Source organism: Akebia trifoliata, chromosome 10, assembly GCF_017979445.1.
Source record: "Akebia trifoliata isolate Shusen 1 chromosome 10, ASM1797944v1, whole genome shotgun sequence".
In the NCBI taxonomy this organism is placed as follows: domain Eukaryota; kingdom Viridiplantae; phylum Streptophyta; class Magnoliopsida; order Ranunculales; family Lardizabalaceae; genus Akebia; species Akebia trifoliata.
In genome coordinates this window covers 6,576,171-6,583,517 of record NC_141384.1, presented here as the reverse complement: position 1 = coordinate 6,583,517, position 7,347 = coordinate 6,576,171, and positions in this window count along the sequence as shown.

The window sequence follows — 7,347 nt, the reverse complement described above, 5'->3', positions numbered from 1 at the left end:
TACAGTTATGTTAGAATTGGGCTCTGTTGTATCCTGAAGACAAGTTTGCCAGCAACCCATCTGCATCTTCGTGTTCAATCGAAGTGGGGGCGTCTGTTATCTATAAGACAACGTAGATTACTACGTGCCTCAGAGTAATTTTTTCAAGTTCTATTTTTATAACATATATGTCAGGGATGTACGATATGAAGTACAATCTTGATGTCACTCCAACCATGACTCATTTTCTTCTATACTGTTAACATGATAGGTTATGAAACCGAGGTAAGGTATTTTTTCAGTTTAAAAAATAATTAATATATATTTTAATCAAAGGTGTATAATTGAAATATGCATATGTTTTCAAACCTATAACATACCTTCTTCGTCTTCTCTCATATCAATGAAAAATGACCTCAATACCTTCGATTTTTTATTCTTTTTCTTTTTAAACCCAATCCTTTTCAACCTCTTTTAGATAAGATAGTGATGACTTGTTATAGTCATTGAGATCGAAGAACGTGTCATGAGTCTTGTGTCCAAAGAAAAATGACTCAAAAAACTTTGATTTTTCTTTTCAAAACCAATTTATTTCAATGTCTTTGATAAGATGACAACGTAGATGATGATAGTGTTGAAGTCATTTTCATTAATCTATAAGAGCATATCGATGTCAAAGAAGCGCCACATGTCATGTAAAGGAGAGGGTTCCTCCAAAATTTTGACATGGACTATGTTATTATTGCAGTCCATGTGACCCTCATGAGAATCATTTTAGACGTCATGACCTTGATTTCCCCCAAATCCATCAAAATCTCCATTACGTATGTATTCATGAAGACACGTCACTAGTGGAGAGCATGTTTCGACCCCTATTAGTGGGGTTCAATTTTGCCTTTTATATTGAGAAAATATTTGAAATCTATTTTCGTTCACACATTTGGTATGAAATCGATTGAAAGCTCCCAAAACATGACAAATTAATCTTCAAAGAAAATCAGTCTGTAGTGATTAAAGCAATTGATTATTCAATCAAAGGGACCCACCTAGAGCAAACTGTTGTTATTAATTCAATAATACATCGGAGGTTCCATGAATTTCTATTCCCTTTAGATTCTCTATTAAATGAAATCCACTTACTTCGCAAATTGATTTGTACTAATATTTCAAGGGTAATTTAGGAAAAAGATTTACTAATGTAAAAAAAGTTTGACGGGGCACGCACTGGAGAGTTTGTGAGTACTATGACGAAAAAATCTCTCGTAATTTAGTAATACCATTCGAATACATATTGACATTTGTACACTAATGGATTAATTATCCCCATATATTGACATTTGTATAAAAAAAATTAGTCATATTGTTGATATTTTGTGTAATCACACAAATCAGGTAAGTGAGGGTGGCCCCTGAGGAATTTATGTTCATAACTGGGCATCGAACTCACAATCAAATCATGTCTCATTTATTGATTGATCGATTATCATATTGTTTGTCACCTTATATCTTTTTTGAAAATTATAATATCTTATACATATAATGTTCAAGATGTGTTCTAATTTTAAGTATCTTTGAATTAACCTTCGACTCCATTTGAGCAATCTTTGGACTAGGGATCAAGTTATCTTCTGACCGGAAACTAATAATCATCAACAAACTTGGAATTAAATTGATTAGTTTTGCGAATTTTTATTGTTCAAATAATAAACAATTATAATGAGTTAGTAGATTTTGATGATTAATATTATATGTATTATAAGCTTTTTAGAAAAAATGCAAATTATATAATACCATTAGATTCTAAAATCACATAAATTTTGATGGAAAAATTATCTCATAAACTTTGATAATTGGACCACGAAGAGTTGACATGCATCCATTCATATGTCATTGATTCGATATTCTCATCAGAAAGAAGATCCTGTCGAACACACTTGAAAGCTCAAGTGAGTAAACATAATGATATCAAGCATAGGTTAAAAATCAACCAATCTATTTATAAGGTCTTAGCATTTAATTCAATCGACTTCTGTATCAAATTCTAACATAGTTATTCCGATATGTATGATTCTTAGTATTTCTGAGTCCATTACTCCATTGAAGAGTCAAATATTTGTTTTAAAAAAAGTCGTATTTTGAATTTTTGACTCATTTAGAAAAAATCTCGAAGTGATGCATGTAAGGTATATAATGACGTATTTTCTGGATGTGACACTTGGAGAGAGAGAAAGAGAGAGAGAGAGAGAGAGAGAGAGAAGAAGCGGAGACTCTCTAGAACACTTTCAATAGATAAGAGAGAGTCGTACAAGAAAAAAATTAACAGATCAGCCCTCTTGTGATCGTGACTTAAATATGATTTTAAAAGTATTAAATGAAAAAAATAGTTTTTTTTCTTCAGATGCATGTCTTTACAAATGAACAACTACTAAACACCCAATATTTTAAGTTTGGAAATTAATTGCATCGTTGATGTTAGTATAATATTTTGGATGTGTGGTATTCACCTTATATATAAATATATTTTTTTCTTTCTCATATTATATATTAAATAAAAACTAAATTCCAACTAAGACTTGGTACATTTGCATATGTTTTTGGAAAATACTAATGAGTTGATCTGTTCTCACTTCGTAATTGTATATTTATTATGGGACCATTATGAATATTATCTGATATTCTTGACTTTTGGACTTGAAATTTAAAATAAAAAAAATATTAATTTAACCTTTTCATATGGTAACAGTGGTGTTAGTTTTGGCGAGGAGTTGTGATAATCAAACTTAGGCACGTGGCATACACAATCGACTTACCTGATGTGACAGGCTTGAAATTCAGAGATATATTTTTCTCGGAATACAAAATTGCACCTTTTTATGGGGAATTGTAGTTCTATATCACAGTTCCCGAGCCTGTCATGTCAGATAAGTCGGTTGAGTTGCCACGTGTCCAAGTAAGATTATCAGTACTGTTTGATCATTTTCTACCTAAGATTCATGTGGACCCCACAAAACATTTTAAAATAAAACACAAAATGCATCAGGCTTGATGGACCTACACTCTGAACTGTTCGATTTCACCACTATTTTTATTATCAAATTGATATCAAGCACTCAATGGAAAATCTTAAATCCAATCGATTTTTTTTTTTTGATATCATATTTGTATCCCACACGATTTAGGGTAGGACTAGTCTCTACGATTGCACTGCGAACCACACGATCAAATTATTTTCGATGCCAAAGACAATCAAAGGATTGGCCAGATCAATGGCTACAACACATTGCAACTTGTGGGACCATCGATACTTTACACTCCCAACTCCTCCTTGTGGTACTTTCCTTGAACTTACCTTTTTCATTATTTTATTTATTTATTTTAAGGTTATTGATGATCCCTAGGATTCATGGCTATGGGAAGTTTGTTTCATCTTTCTCTAGTAACAACAGATATCCAACAATATTCAAGTGGCATCTCACTTTTATATACTTTATTATTTATTATAAAAGAAGATTTCAACTTTAATGATATAATTTCTTTTTCTTCACAATATGGCAAATTATTTGAACCTGGAATAATTATTGTGAGACCATTTTTCAAATCAAATTTAAGCATCTTTGAAAATGAAGTAAGTTTTTAGTCCAATATAATTATTTTAGAAAGCATAGTTGATAATTGATATTTTTATGTTCAAGTAAACTCAATTTGATAACGAAAGACATGTTATAATTGTTTCTCGATTTTATAATAGGTCATGATTGCGCAAATCTTAGGTCATATGCTCATGATGAACACTAATATTATATTTGGGATGATTTCATAGTCAAGCCTAGACTATTTTTATTTAGAAAGATTCTATTAGAATACCAAATTTCACTTATGACACAACAATCCTTTGAAATAATGTTACTATTTAGATTAAACTGATGTGCTATAAGTAAATTTTGTCGTATTAATAGAAATTCTCTTTATTTAAGGGACAACTTTCAGTGGACAAAGTTCTATCCTATATGGCAAAAAAGTTCCTCCACAGAAAATATTTCATTTAGAAACTTCTAACCCCATGAAAAGTACTTATAAAATAATAGTAAAACTAATGGTCCACGATTCTTCAACTTGTAAATTGAGGCTAAAAGAATGGATTGATTTTTTGTGAGGATGATCCCCTCACCATAGAGATCATTCTCAAAAAATAAAATAAAAATCAGCCCATTTCAAAAATTTTACCCATATTAGACAAAATTGTCTCTTGAACCTGATCCTTGTTTAAGATACTTGTGACTGTCATCCTGATTGTAATGAATCAAGAACTAGGTTTATATATAGAGGCGAAAAGTGATCCTCGATGGATATTCTTCATTGTTGGCGTCTCAAATTTTTATTCTTAGGGGTCAGGATTTGATGTGTGAGTTGTTATGCATTTTCAGTCATTCAAGCTAAGAGTCATGGTTTAAGGGGCCATGTGTCACAAACAACTTTTACGTAGAAGGATTAGATCCTGTTAGGATGCAGCAACAACTTACCTTACTTTTTCTGTTGTTAGGGGAGAACTATGAATATAAGAGGGTCATAAGACTTTCCCTTGTCCATAAATCTAATCTCTGAGATCATGTTGACCACTCAATAATTAGGGGAGAACTATGAATATAAGAGGGTCACAAGACTTAATTGGGGCATGACATATCAAGAGTAGAGGAAAATATACACTCTAACAAATGATCATCAAATTCTCTAATTTAAAATCAAAATTCATGATAAAAAAAATATATTTCTTTCCAATTTTTTCTTAAAAGTTTTTTTAAACAATTGATCTATATTTGTGGCATCGAATCATGTTTTAGGATGCCACAAAGTGTCTGAAACTTTCCTTAGCGAGGAAAGTGTTTTTCGACATAATATATGTCTCACATTTTAAAAACTTTTATCATAAAATTATGGGTGATTTACCCATACCCTTTTTTATTTGGCTAAATATTTTCCAACCGATAATATACCTTTTGGGCTTGTCTTTTATAGTTTTCTTTGTTCTACTTTTTTTTTTTTTTATAAATAAAATCATGGGTGATTAGATATATCCTTTTGATTTTAGTAAATATTTGAAATACCCCTATTAAACAAATCCCAACCAACAAAAGAACATTTTATATCCTAAAATACAAAGGATACCCATACATCCAATACTTTCTATAATTCATAAAGAGGTTGTGGCCTTGGCCATAGATGTTTTTCAACCTATACTGAGAGGTAGAAAAAAGAAATAAGCAAATAATATTTCACCAAATTCTTATGAAGAAGCAGAATTTGTTGAAACATATAAAGAAGCATTCAAACCAATAGTTCCAGTTTCTCATGTATCTGACTTTACATAAAATTGCGAGTATTTGTAAATATAGAGCAAAATCAACTCCTTAGGTTGTATGCGGATTAACATGGCATGACAATTAAACGGATTAAATGGGTTGACGTCTCTAACTCGAACACGATCGTTTAATAATCGAGTTAGACTGATTGATACGATTACAACCTAAACATGATTAAACTCAACCCAAATCCACTAACTTATCGTTATTTTCAAGTTAGGATAAAAATTACTACCCTTCGTGGCCTTGAGTTCAAGCTTCCTCGTTGGCCACCCACAATGGTTTATCCCTACTAATTTAATATGTGTGATTTATGGGTATTGCATATACCTGGGGGATTCAGCGAGAGATATGATTATTAAGAGGCTGGTTGCCTCACCCCTACTGGTCGAACCTATAATCCAAGACTCCCATTGTCATAAGATAAAATAAATAATAATCATTACCCTTAGTGAGTCTTCGTTTGCCATATCTATCCCTCGACGAACCTTCTGAAATGAGCAACCAATAACTTTAGGGAGGGGACATCTCTTGGTTTCTAACCTAAATGCCCTCAACTTTTACCTATAGTGGAAAAAAATCTTGATTTTTCTCTTTAAAAAAATAAACATTTGTTTCAAACTCTTCAACCTCTAAGGTAAAGTCTTTTTCGTTTTTTTTTTTTCAACTTTTTTTGACATTGTCTTTTTCAACTTTGTGTCATTTCTACCAATATTGACTATTTTCGATGCAACCTCCTCAAAATCCTAATTAACTTGATTTTCTTCTTATAAAAAATTATTAATTTAAATTAACCTTTTCATATGGTAACAGTCGTGTTAGTTTTAGTGACGAGTTGTGATAATCTAACTTAGGCATGTGGCATACTCAATCGACTTACCTGATGTGACAGGCTCAAAATTCGTAGATGTGTTTTTCTCGAAATGCAAAACTGCACCTTTTTATGGGGAATTGTAGTTCTATATCACAGTTCCCGAGCCTGTCATTTCAGATAAGTCGGTTGAGTTGCCATGTACCCAAGTAAGATTATCAGCACTCTTTGATCATTTTCTACCTAAGTTTCATGTGGACCCCACAAAACATTTTAAAATAAAACACAAAATGCATCGGGCTTGATGGACCTACACTCCGAACTGTTTGATTTCACCACTATTTTTTTTTTATCAAATTGATATCAAGCACTTGATGGAAAATCTTAAATCTGATCGATTTTTTTTTTTTTTTTTGATATCATATTTGTATCCCACACAATTTAGGATAAGACTAGTCCCTACGATTGCACCATGAACCACACAATCAAATTATTTTTCATGCCAAAGACAATCAAAGGATTGGCCAGATCAATGGCTACAACACATTGCAACTTTGATTGTGACTTGTGGGACCATCCATACTTTACGCTCCCAACTCCTCCTTGTAACGTGTGTCACCATCCTATAATCTTTCGGTGTCGGTACTGTCCTTGAACTTACCTTTTTCATTATTTTATTTATTTATTTTAAGGTTATTGATGATCCCTAGGATTCATGGCTATGGGAAGTTTGTTTCATCTTTCTCTAGTAACATCAGACATCCAACAATATTCAAGTGGCATCTCACTTTTATATACTTTATTATTTATTATAAAAGAAGATTTCAACTTTAATGATACAGTTTCTTTTTCTTCCCAATATGGCAAATTATTTGAACCTGTAATAATTATTGTAAGACCACTTTTCAAATCAAATTTAAGCATCTTTGAAAATGAAGTAAGTTTTTAGTCCAATATAATTATTTTAGAAAGAATAGTTGATAATTGATATTTTTATGTTCAAGTAACCTCAATTTGATAACGAAAGACATGTTATAATTGTTTCTCGACTTTATAATAGGTCATGCTTGCGCAAATCTTAGGCCATATGCTCATGATGAACACTAATATTATATTTGGGATGATTTCGTAGTCAAGCCTAGGCTATTTTTATTTAGAAAGATTCTATTAGAACACCAAATTTCACTTATGACACAACAA